Genomic DNA, 14,221 nt, shown 5'->3' with positions numbered 1-14,221 from the left:
AAGGTCCCAAGGTCAAGAAAGAACCCATTGATTGCAGTTCAGGAATCCACCTCCCCTTCATCTAGGGGATGACAAACAAGATTGCAAGAATCCTGAAAAAGCATAATATTCCCTCGACCTTTAGACCCCTCAACACCATTAGAAGCTCCCTAAAGTCTGTCAAAGACAAGGTGAACCCTATGGATATGAAAGGTGTTTATATCATCCTGTGTTCCTGTGGAACCTCATACATCGGTGAAACTGGTCGTTCTATTAACCAGAGGATTAAGGAACACGCGGTTGATATCAAGCACGGGAGGACCAAATCTTCGGCTTTGGCCAAACATGCAAAGAAGACCAAGCATCATATATGCATTGAGGAGGCTAGGGTTATTGCTAAGATTCCTCATTTTCATCATCGTAAGTTTAGGGAAGCCATTGAAATTGAGAGGTCTTCCAGTAATATTAATAGGGATGACAGCTGGAAAATTAGTAGCTGCTGGATTCCCACCCTCTCTTCTTAGTTTGGATCTGTCCTTGGCTAGACCTTTATTATTAGTATTATTAGTATTATTAATATTACTATAAATAATTAATATTAATATTAAATACTAGTTTAATAATAATAAGCCGAATATTTGGTCATATTAATAATACTATTAATATTAATACTAAATACTAATATTAATGTTAATAATACTTATTAATATTAGTATTAATATTATGAATATTAATATTATTAGTATTATTAATATTAATATTAGTATTTAGTAATATTAAAATTTAATATCTATTTTTTCCCCTTGGAAAAATCGTAAATTTCATTAAGAAAGGAAAATTACATGTTGTAGATGCTATGTGCATATGCATGATTTAGTAGGCGGTATCCATGTCAAAATAATAAAAGCAAAATATGTTCTCCATGTAGGGAGACAGTTCCTTGAAAAAGTGCTGATTAAAACCTCAAAATTATGATTACTCTACGCAGGGAGTATTCACTATAATATGTATTGTTTAGTATAAGAAAGATAAATATAAACATAAATAACAAGTCGCATATAAGATAATATCAGGCTCCCGTTGAGCCTATGTTGCATGGTCCATGAATGGGTGGTGATAGTACTAGTAGTGTTCCCCTTCTCCTTTCTCCTGAATCATCCAGAGGTTGCGTGGCTGGATCGTTGCCTCTTTGGAAAGTTTGTCAGCGAGTGTGTTCCATTCGCTGTAGATATCGTGACATGTAAAACTGTAAAAAAAAAGTAATGTATCTATGTACCTCATCCAATATGTGTCGCAATGTGTAAGGATGACATGTTGAAACTTTGTTTATCCAACTGCAAACAATTTTTGAGTCACCAAAAACTTGAAGATTTTGACAGTTTTTTTCAATTGCAAATTGTATGAGGTTTTTTACTGTGATGAGCTCTGCATAGTTGTTAGTGCCATCTACAAGTCCCATTTGTATATGGTGGTAATGGGAATTTTTTAGATATAGTGCAGCCCCTCCACCACATCCTATCTCTTGTGTCGATCCGTCAAAATATGCCCAAGGTTGTGAGTGATCAATGGTCTCAGAGATGATATTTTTGGGGGGAGAGTAAAAATCGTCCTCGGGTATAATGCTGTATTTGGCAAGGATTCTGGCTATGATGGTTGGACAATGAGGGGCAGAGTCCTGGAAGATGATTTGGTTCCTGGCTATCCAAATTTCCTAGCTAATGAGGAGGGGGAGGTTCCTAGCTTTCTGTGGAGATGTAGATGTCCACCAGTTAGCCCATGCCTCCCTTGTGGTCTATCCCCTCCAGGAGGAGGTTGAGGGTATGTGTGAGAAAGTGAAGATCCAGAGATCGGTAGTGATGGGACACGAGAGAAACAGATGATTCATAGTTTCAGTGCTGTCCTTACGTAGGCAGCACCAGTAGGGTCCAAATTGCCCTCTTTTGATCAGGTTGTCTCTTGTTGGTACTTTATTCTTTAGGATGGAACACATGAGTAATCTTGTTCAAGGGGGGGCTTTGAGATTCCACATCCCTTTCCACCATATATCAATGTGTTGTGGCTTGTGTCTATTGGAAAGATGTAGATATCCCTCTTTTGGAGAGTACCGACCATTTTTTGCGATAGCCCATGTAATCTCATCCTCCCCTTCCACTATATGGATGTGAGACTCAGTGAGGGCCGTTGTGTATGCTCTCCAAGAATGGTGCCAATGAAGAGGTAAGAGCAGGCTATGGGAAAACTTCCATGCTTGGTGTAGGAAGGTTGATCTCTCCTGATCCACAATGTGGCATATGCGAGTGATACCTTTCTCAGTTAGGATCTAGAGTAATCCTTCAAGTAGTAAGTGAGCATTTCCACATCCTATCCAAGGGTCTAGGCCTATGCGAATAGATGTCCCATCTGATATTCTCCACGTAAGGCCATCACATATAAGTGACAATGAGTTCAGAACCAATTTCCATATGTTTGAGACCCCAGTTTTGTTCCAGCTTGTTTGTCTTAGCCAGTCCATAAACGTTAATGGATCGATATACTTAGAGGATGAAACTTTGGTCCAAAGGCTACTAGTGGTGATTAATTGCCACCCTAGCTTGGCCGCAAGTGTAGAGGATAAATCTTCCAGTTTCTTAACCCCCCAACCACCCCATTTCTTAGGGATAGACAACAGATCCCATTTTTCCCATGCATATATCCTCCCTTTTTATTTTCCTTTCCACAGGAATCTACAACAGAGATTTTGAATTCTATTAAGGATGCCTCTTGGAATCCATGCAAGAGGCATCCTTTATATGAGGGTAGCCTAGAGGACAACTTTTATGAGCACTAGTCTTCCGGCTCTAGAAAGATGCTTGTGATACCAGATATTAAGTCTTCTTTCAAGCTTAGAGATCAACCATATCCAGTCAGCTATTTTGTATTCGAGACACTTCAGTCTGTATCCCTGGTACCGGAGGCCTTCGTCTAGCTGCAACAGGGTGAATGGGAACCTTTGCAATGCAAACTGTATCTCATGAGGGGAGCATTCCGAAACAGTAATGGTGGATTTTGAGTTATTTATGATCATGCCCATAGCGGTTTTGAATAGATTAATGATGTGTTGTAAGGTGGTTAGATCTCCTATCCCCCCATTAAGGAACATTAAGACATCATCCATGAAAAGGAGGTGCGTTATCATGCAACTATCCGATATCCTATTCCGGAGAGCCTGCCTCTATGGTGCATATCCTTGAGTAATCTGTTGAGCCCTTCCATGACTAGGAGGAAGAGTAGGGGAGATAATGGGCATCCTTTTATGAGCCCTCTTTCAGAGCTGAAGAAGGGAGATGTAGCTCCATTTATCAGGACACTAAAGGATATATTAATAATGCAACACATGATCCATTTTATCACTCCCATAGGTAATCCTAGATGAGTTAGGAGAATTTTGATGTATAACCAACTTACTCGGTCGAAAGCCTTTGATAGATCAACCTTGAGGATCATAACCTTGATATTCTTAGTCTGTATGGAGTGTAGTACTTCCTGGGCCGTTCCTATGGCTTCATGAATCTGATGATCCTGTAGGAAGCAAATTGTTATGTAGATATGTGGGTGGAAATTATAGGGCAGAGGGAATTTGCAATGATTTTGGATATACAATTGCACAGAGAGATGGGCCAAAAATCATTGAAAGATGACGGATTGTCTGATTTAGGGATGAGGGTGATGAAGGTGGAATTGATGGCTCCATGCATTTGGCCAGTCATCCTACACTCCTCGATGACCTTGAGGATATATTGCCCGAGTATATCAAAAAAGGCCGGATAAAACTCCACTGACCAACCATCTGGACCGGGGCTCTTATCCTTCTTAAACCATTTCAGGGTGGCCTCCAGCTCCCCAAGAGTGACTTCTCTATATAGGTCCATAGCATTCTCTTGATCAATAAAACGAGGGAAGAGTTGTGCTACCCTAATGACCTCTGTTAGGGTGGCATTGGGGGGGGGTGGTAGATGATGAGTCTCATCATTGAGTAATTATATGGGCCTTAATTCACCTCCTAGCTTAGTGAAACCAACTATTCTCACAACTTATTGCATACTTTTGACTATATTTTGCTTATGAGATGAGTTAGAGTTGGATATTTTGCTTTGTGGTCTAATGTGCATGCAATGCAGGAATAAAGGATAAAAGCAAAGGAAATGCAGGGATAAAAGGTAAAAGCAAGGAACAAAAGGTAAAAGACCTTGGTAAAAACTCAGATGGGACAAGGGAGAGGAATTACAAGAGGTAAATCCTCCTCATTTACTGCCTATCCATTCGAATATCCCTCCATCAGATAAAAGTACACACACCCAAATCAGGAGTACTAAAAGACATCCAAGCAAGTGGAAGTACAAGAAGCCTCCCTACTAGAAGGCAACCGAGCTAGTGAAAGTGAAAGGACAAGTTACCATTAAGTTGGGAGTTGTACCTCCCTAATTTTGAGGGAATTTGTTGAGAATTCAGATGTGTAAATAAAGAGGCTTAGGACCTCAGTTTTTTTAGTTAGTTAGCTAGGCAGTCACCAGTCAGTCAGTTAACAAGTATTTAGAATTTTTTTCCAATTGCAAACTTGTAACAGTTTTGATGTAATACAGTTTTTGATTTATAATGAGGATGATTTTTGATTTGAGCCAACACTGAGTTAAATCAGAGGATTGAAGCTCTTGGGTTAGAGCCCAACCCTAGCAGCCAAAGCTCCTCTTTCTTGTTGTATTCTAGCATAGATTCGTGCTTTCTGTTCATTTAGTTAAGCAATTCATTTCCATTACAGTAGTAGCATAGATGCATGGTTTGATTGTTCATCTGGTTAAATAGGTACATTTTCATTACTGCGGTTCAACATAGATTCATGGCTTTCCTACTCATTGACTTAAGTAGTTTCCTGTTTTCTGTTCATTTACTTGAATAGTTACAGTTTCATTACAATAGTGCAGAGCAAACTAGTTGTGTTCCAGTTTGCTTCATTTATGCTTTCAATTAGCCTAGTAGCAAAGAAAATATCCACAAGATTGCTCACAGGTGTTTTTGCCTCACCTCCTCCCTTAGGGACCATGATGTGAGGAAGAAACCCTACAGCAACTCCAAAAACACAGGGTTTTGGTTTTCACAAAGGGTTTGTCATTTAATGAAGTCACATGGTTCATCATATTGTTGCTTGGTTTGTTTCATGATCATTCACTCATTTCCTGGTCATTTGTTCCTTCACCCTCTGCCTAAGACCTCACTCATACTGTCATTCTCCTTCGACTTGAAATGCTTGTGCAAGAGCTGATAATTCATGTTTAAATGGTTTTACCCGCAAAATGCCTTTCACAAGCCAAATCATCCAATCACCACTCAAATTCCTTTTCGCATTTGACTTTTCACCCTTTAAATCCCAACTGCTGATCTTCTTTGTCAGATCCGACGATTGTCGTGCGCCCGCTCACCAACCTACTTGGTCACATCCCCACCATAGATCTGACTTGCTAGATCTGACGGTCATCGCGCGATATCGCGTGGATTTCCATCCGACCGTTATCGTGCTGAGGGCACGTGATATGGGCGGTTTCCCTGTGCTACGTGTTAGCCGGGGAGGCTAATCACGTGAAATTCCCAAAGACTGCCTACAACTTTGAGGGTGTGTGATATCCCGCTTACCACCCTCCAAACCCGCTCGTCATTTTTTCACATTTTCTCTTACCCACTTCCATCTCCATCGTCGATCTGTATATGACGACTGTCGCTTCACCTGATTTCCAACTCGCTTGGCCAATCTCCATCGTCCATTTGCCAATTGCCTCCGCAATATAATCTCAATCGTCCAACGTATTAGTTGGCCATGTTCGCCCCTCTGCCTACGTACCCTCCTGCAATCCAATCTCGTCCATTCGTTTGCCTTTCACCCGCCTGATCCAACGGTCCTCATGCGTTGTTTCTCCTTCACGTCCTCTTCCCACCATTTTGATTTCCGATTGTTCTTCCGCTTAGACACAGACCTAGCCTAGTTTCCATTGTTCAACCCTTAGCCTAGTTTTGATGCTTTTTGCTTCTGCAACTTAGATAGCAGCAATAGGTTAGTGTTAATTTCTGATTCTACTTAACATAGTTGTGTAATTGGTTAGCTAGGGTTTGGCGTGAGTTAGGCTTGCATGTTGTTTTCGTCATTTCTGCAGTAGAATAGCTCTCCCCTAGACTAGGTTTTCTCTCCTTCCATCAAAATCAAGCTTCTTCTAACCCTATAGAAGTCTGGCTTGGAACCCCTGGGGTCTCTTTCCAGATGAGCAGTGAAAACATGCAGTATCTTCACTTCTACTTGTGTATATATCATAGTCACCCTCAAGTTTGTACGAACCCTGGGTTGAAAAGTAAAGCTAGTAGCCCTAGGAGTTGCAACATTCTTGCTGCAATACCCAGGCTCATCACTTTTTGGCACCGTTGCCGGGGAGGTGTCAGAGTAGTATTGATTACTGTTCTTTTATTATATTTTCTAGTTTTCAACTTTCTTCCATTAGTTTATTTCTGCAAAATTAATCTAGTTTCCTTTCCATTCTTCAAGTAGTCTTTCCTTCAACACTTTCAATTCAGCAAGTAGTTTCCTTTTGTTAGTGGTTTTCATTCAATTCAGCAATTTCATTTCTGCAAAACAAAACAAAAAAAACAAAAAAATATCTGCATTAGGCATATTTAATTTCAAAAGTAGAAAATTGCATTGCATTATAGTTTTCCATTCAATCATAAAAACAAAAACAAAAAATTCTCCAACACCAACCCAACCCCCCCCCCATTTGATCATGTGGTGCAATAAGAGCCACATCACCCTTCACTCTTGTAGATAGAACAAGAAAATGGCAAAGAATGTAGAAGAAATGGATGGAGATGATAATAATGAGGAAGATCCTCCAGGATTTCCCATTCAAGATACTGATGGTAGTGCGCACATGAAGAACATCCCTCCATCCTTTCTTCCAAAATTTCATGGTCTAGGGTTAGAGGATCCAGAAACCTTTCTCTTTGAGTTTGAGATTGTTTGTAGATCTTATGGTTACTTATCAAAAACTCAAAAACTGAGATTGTTTCCAACAACTTTAAAGGATAGAGCTCTTAGATGGTTCATGAGCTTAAGGACTAATTCAATAAGATCATGGAATGATATGCAAAAGATATTTCTAGAAAAATATAAAGATCATGATCTTAAAGAAGAAATATTTAGAATGAATCAAAGAGAAGATGAGAGTCTAGAGGATCTAATAGAGAGGTTCATGTACAATGTTAAGAGGGCAAAGCTACATCATTTAGGATCTGACACACTAAAAACCCTCTTACTTAGAAAAATTAGGGATGAATGGATTGATCTCCTTAATATCACGAGTAAAGGTGATGTATACCAATTATCATTTGAGGAAATTTGTGAAACATGCAAACACATATCAAGAGGAAAAGCAAGAGTAGGTAAATCAGCATCAAGATCAGTAAGTCCAACGAAACTTGTAAATTTGTTTGATGAGTTTAAAGCAGAAATTCTTAGCAATCTAACAAAACAAATAGAAATGTTAAGAATGCAAGATGAAGGAAAAGAAAATACTGCTATTTGTGTTGCAGAATCATAGGATGTTAGAAACTGTCCATCATTACCCAGGTTGAAGAAAGTTCACCAGGAGGACAAGGGACCAAGTCCATTGCCATTGCAAAAATGTTATGTAGCTCCAAGAGGACCATGGCAACTTATTCAGCCTGATATGATGCAAGAGCCTAATTCAAAATTTCAAGCTTATGCACATCCACATCCAAGTAGTTGGAACACACATTTTCGTTGGCAATAGTGGCCATCACAACCCCAAAACCAATCTTGGCAACAAGGTTGGCAAGGAACTTATGGGAGTCATCCACAATATCCACAATATCCTCAATATCCTCAATATTCTCCTCAATATCCTCCATACCAAACGCCATGTTATCCTTACCATTCACCTCCACCACAACCACAACCACATCCCCATCCGTCTCAACTATACACTCTCACTCAACTACCTGTACTACCATTTCCAAACCCACACATTGAAGTAGCTCAGCCCACTTACAATGCTGAAATACAACACTTCCAAACATCTCCTCTTGAGATCTATGGTATTCACCATAGCTCAGGAAGAGTATTGCAAAGGAGAGATTCTCCTGATGTCATTGAATACAACATACATAAGAATAAGGTTTGAAAGAGAAGATCAAAGAAACATGGGTTGCAGTTGATGAATAATAGACAACAAAATCAGACATGAAGGAAGCTCCCTCATGGTTACCATCAATTCCTCCATATGTTCAAGAGAACACTCAGCAAAAAGAGGAATATTTGAAGGTCATGAAAGAAGAAGACATCCAAGATGATCCAAATCAACAAGCAGACCAGGGATATCACAACTACATTGAAGTATGGTTCCATACAGTCACTAAGTTGCAACACCACTCTCTTCCTCAAATATGCTTGATCCTTTCAAAGTCAAATCACTTGGTCTCTGAAATCCAAGTACATGGCACAACATACATTTCAAGCCCCCACATCATCTTGTTTGTCATCTTGATGTGCACCCGGATCCATTGGAAGTATTCGTATACTTAAAAGTGAATTTTTTTTTCAAGTAGGGTAGGGTAGAAAAATAAATAAATAATAATAATAATAATAATAAAAATCTAAGGTGAAAACCTCCTTTGAGGTGCCTTAGATTGGCTCATTGATTGAAAACCTCCATGAGGCAGTCAATGGGTTGAAAAAAAATTAAAAAAAAATGTTATTTGCAAGTGGATGAGAAAGAACAAGCAAGGAGCAAGGAGAAGATCAAAAGGCACCCTTGCCTCACATATATTCATCTCCTCCACTCCTTAACATGCATCCCTCCATAACTTCCATTGTTTTTCACTTCATTGCTTTAATTCAGGAGAAGATTGTGTTTTCCACAGAATCACCTCATCGATTACCATCATCCCTGCATCCACACACACTCCTTCTCCCTATGTACATTCAGTAGCATCTAATCTACAGTCATAGACATCATCAACAGACAGTATAGGAAGAAGAAAGAGCTACACAACAACAGCAACATCTGATTTGCAGTCACATAAACCATCGACAGACAACAGAAGGGGAAGAAAGATGACCATACAACAACAGCAACAACAACATCAGATTTGTAGTCAAGAAACCATCAGCAAACAACAAAGGAGGAAGAAGAATGATCATCAACAACACCTCTAATATTTGACAACTGTAGCGTGGCATTAAGGCCACATGTAGTTATCTTGCTCACTCACTCATATGCATCATTTGATCTAAAGTTGTAAAGGTTAAGAGGTAGTTGGTTTGCAAGTAAAAAGGTGGCCAGTTTCCTCTAAAAGGCTGGTGGATGACATGCACAAGAAACTCTATTTTCTCAAGATTTTGCTCATTTCCTCCTCAAGCCTCACAAGCAAGATTCTCATCAAGTATATCTCATGTGAGGGTAGATACAATATTGTTTATGGCTACCATTTTAGAATGCTTGATGCAATCACTCAGGGACTCCAGCAGCAAAGAAAAGATAGGAAATTCCCAACAGTTAGTTCATCGTGGGTTGATCAGAATCCTCATTGAGGATTCCCTAAAAAACCTAAAGATCCCTATAACATGGACAGTCTTCAATGACTTACCAATAGAGGATGACATCAAAACCTTCATCTATGGTGTTAGTCCTTCTGTCAGTAAGGAGGAGACAAAACAAGAAAAAGCAGATACAGAACTAGATAGGGATGAGATGGATAAAGAAGAAAATAATATAGAGGGACATGATGAAGAAGATTACAAGGAGGGTGATGATGAAACAGAGGAGGAAATGAAGCAAGAAACTGATAGGGATAAGAACGAAAAACAGAAGAAGAAGAAGGCATTGAAAAAAAAAAGAGAAGCAAGAAACAAAAGAGCTAAGTGGCTTCAGGGATAGAGAAGTAGTTGAACAATCAAATCCCATGGCCCTAATCAACACTCATAATTTGATTGAAAATAATCCTCAGCTGACACTTAGATATATTGTTGCCTAGGGGAAAGCAAGTCCACATTTTGAGGATATGTTTAGGCTGTTAAGAAATGATAATATACATGCCTGATAAAAGAGATGGCACACACTACCACATAGCTTGAAGATCAGAAAGTATCAGTTGAAGAAGTAGAAAGGAAAGTAGGCTGCTATAAACAAGAAGAAAAGACCACAACAGAAGCATGAGATGTCAGAGAGGCTACCAGAGCCACTAAGTTGATCAGAGAATGAGCAACACTTTTAGTAGGGGGGTGATGATGAATCTCATCATTGAGTAATTATATGGGCCTTAATTGGCCTTAATTCACCTCCTAGCTTAGTCAAACCAACTATTCTCACAAATTATTGCATACTTTTGATTATATTTTGCTTATGAGATGAGTTAGAGTTGGATATTTTTCTTTGTGGTCTAATGTGCATGTAATGTAGGAATAAAGGATAAAAACAAAGGAAATGCAAGGATAAAAGGTAAAAGCAAGGAACTATGGTAAAAGACCTTGGTAAAAACTCAGATGGGACAAGGGAGAGGAATTACAAGAGGTAAATCCTCCTCATTTACTGCCCATCCATTCGAATATCCCTCCATCAGCTAAAAGTACACACAGCCAAATCAGGAGTACTAAAAGACATCCAAGCAAGTAGTACATGCAACCTCCCTACTAGAAGGCAGCCGAACTAGTGAAAGTGAAAGGACAAGTTACCATTAAGTTGGGAGATGTACCTCCCTAATTTTGAGGGAAGTCGTTGAGACTTCATATGTATAAATAAAGAGGCTTAGGACCTCAGTTTTTTTAGTTAGTCAGCTAGGCAGTCACTAGTCAGTCAGTTAGCAAGTATTCAGACTTTTTGTCCAGTTGCAGACTTGTAACAGTTCTGATGTAATACAGTTTTTGATTTATAATGAAGATGAGTTTTGATTTGAGCCAACATTGGGTTAACTCATAGGGTTGAAGCTCTTGGGTTAGGGCCCAACCCTAGCAGCCAAAGATCCTATTTCTTGTATTGTATTCTAGCATAGATTCCTACTTTCTGTTCATTTACTTAAGAAGTTCATTTCCATTATAGCAGTAGCATAGATGCATGGTTTGATTGTTCATTTGGTTAAATAGGTACATTTCCATTACTGTGGTTTAGCATAGATTCATGGCTTTCCTGCTCATTGACTTAAGTAGTTTCTTGTTTTCTGTTCATTTGCTTGAATAGTTACAGTTTCATTACAGTGGTGCAAAGCAGATTAGTTGTGTTCAAGTTTGCTTCATTTATGCTTTCAATTAGCCTAGTAGCAAAGAAGAGATCCACAAGGTTTTTCACAGGTGTCGTGACCTCACCTCCTCCCTCTGGGACCATGATGTGAGGAAGAAACCTTGTAGCAACCCCAAAAACACAGGGTTTTGGTTTTCACAAAGGGTTTTTCATTTAATGCAGTCGCGTGGTTCATCATATCATTGCTTGGTTCGTTTCATGATCATTCACTCATTTCTTGGTCATCTGTTCCTTCACCCTCTGCCTAAGACCTCGCTCATACTGTCATTCTCCTTCGGCCTGAAACGCTTATGTAGGAGCTGATAATTCATGTTTAAACGGTTTTACCTGTAAAACGCCTTTCACAAGTGAAATCGTCCAATCACCACTCAAATTCCTTTTTGCGTTTTACTTTTCACCCTTTAAATCCAAATAGTCGATCTCCTTTGTCAGATTCGATGGTTGGCGCGCACCCACTCACCAACCTGCTCGATCACATCCCCGCCGTAGATCTGCTTTACTAGATCCGACTGCCATCGCGCGATATCGCGTGGATTTCCGTCCGACCGTTATCGAGCTGAGGGCACGTGATATGGGTGGTTTGCCCATGCTACGTGTCGGCCGGGGAGGCTAATTGCATGAAATTCCCCAAAACTGCTTACCGCCCTCCAAACCCGCTTGTCATTTTTGCACGTTTTCTTTTACCTGCTTCCATCTCTGCCGTCGATCTATCCTCTCATCTGACGGCTGTCGCTTCACCCGATCGTCAACTGGCTTGGCCGATCTCTACCGTCCATCTGCCGATTGCCTCCGCAATATAATCTCAGCCGTCCAGCCTGTTAGTTGACCATGTTCGCCCATCTGCCTGCGCACCCTCCTGCAATCTGATCTTGTCCATTCTTTTGCCTTTCACTCGCCTGATCCAACGGTCCTCATGTGTTGTTGCTCCTTCATGTCCTCTTCCCACCATTTTGATTTCTGACCGTTCTTCCGCTTAGACACATACCTAGCCTAGTTTCCATTGTTCAACCCTTAGCCTAGTTTTGATGCTTTTTTCTTCTGCAACTTAGATAACAGTAGTAGGTTAGTGTTAATTTCTGATTCTGCTTAGCATAGTTGTGTAATTGGTTAGCTAGGGTTTGGTGTGAGTTAGGCTTGCATGTTGTTTTCTTCATTTCTACAATAGAATAACTCTCCCCTAGATTAGGTTTGCTCTCCTTCCATCAAAATCAAGCTTCTTCTGACCCTATAGAAGTCTAGCTTGGAACCCCTGGGGTCTCTTGCCAGATAAGCAGTGACAGCAGGCAATATCTTCCCTTCTAGTTGTGTATATAGCATAGTCATCTCCAATTTTGTACGAACCTCGGGTTGATAAGTAAAGCTGGTAGCCCTGGGAGTTACATCATTCTTGTTGCAATACCTAGGCTCATAAGTAGACCTGTTTGAAATGTGAGGTAGCTAGGGTGGCCAGGTGAGGGAAGGTGTCTACCTCAATGCCTTGTTCATTTGTTAGTTTCCAGATAGTGTTAATAGCTTTTCTTCCATTTGCAAATTTATGGAAGAATTTGGAATTATCGTCTCCCTCCTTCAACCATATTGCTCTGCTCCGCAGTCTCCAAGTTTCCTCCCTTTCCTTTAGTATGTTCCCTCATTTGGTTGTTAAGTCGGTGAGCTTATCCCTGAGCTCATTTGATGGGAATATACCCCCGCTGTTTTCCTCCAAGTCGGCAATTTCTGCTTCAATATTTTTTAACAGTAGCTCTTCTACACACCTCTTATTATGTGCCCATATTTTAGATAGCTTCTTCAATTCCTTCATGTTGGCGACGAACCCTTCCATTATGTTCCCTATGGCCGTAGGTGGATGGGCCTTCCAGAATTCTGTGACGAGGCTGGTATAGGAATTTGTAGGTTTTAACCCTGTACAAAAATTACCTGCATACGAATTCTAAAACACAGAAAATAAATAATTCGAGAGCAGAACACATAAAACACAAATACACAGAGATTTTCCCCTGGATCCCAAAACCGGGACTACCAGCTTGATTTTTCATTATGTTCCTTTCAATGTTATAATACATATTTATACATGTTGAAGCATCCAATACCATGGATCGAAAACCATCACGTCCAAAAAACATGTGCGAAAATCATGCACAAAACCATAGGTGGGTCCGCCCAACCTAACATAGGGTCCAAAACCAAAATTTTCTGGGGCACTGACCCGGACCCCATAAAGTGGGGTTACAGGTGCCCCTCAAACCCCCTGTTAACTACGTGGAAAGAATATAACACAACCCAACAGAATTATCCTTCAACCATGTGGAATTGAATTTGAAGGGTGCTCGAGGTTTGCTAATATCGCCTCGAATATCCAGGTATATCAGAGAATGATCCGATAGCCCACCCGATCCCACCCACTGGCAATAAGTGAAACCCTACTCCAGGAATCGTTCCTTGATGAGGAAACGATTAAGTCTCCTGGCAAGGCTATCCTCCTCGCTTCTTCTATTTCTCCAGGTCGGGGTAAGTTTTGAAGATGGGATATCAATGAGATTGTGTAAATCTAGGAGGTACTCAAAGAAGACCGCTAAGGGGTTAGCTTGAGCATGGTGCCCCCATGACTCCGAGAAGCCCAGAGATAAATTTAGGTCTCCCCCCAGCATGATGTTTTCTAGTTGCAGGATGTTGGCTGATAGAAGCTGCTCCCAAAAATTATCCATATTGTGATAGGGCCCATAAACATTCAACATTTTGATCTCTGAATCCAGCTCGGTAGAGTAGATATCTGCCCCAATGAATCCAGTGCCACCCCAGGTGCCATTCAGTTTGATCGAGCGGGAATTGTAGCCTAGGGCGATGCCCCTGAAGCGGCCATTTACATGGATGGCTTGGAAATGCCATCTTGGGAGCATGGATTCCAATAGAGGGGAAAT

The sequence above is a fragment of the Pinus tabuliformis genome, chromosome 6, assembly GCF_031772625.1.
Source record: "Pinus tabuliformis cultivar Carrire ecotype Pingquan chromosome 6, CPIR1, whole genome shotgun sequence".
NCBI lineage: Eukaryota > Viridiplantae > Streptophyta > Pinopsida > Pinales > Pinaceae > Pinus > Pinus tabuliformis.
Note: the sequence above shows the minus strand (reverse complement) of the source record.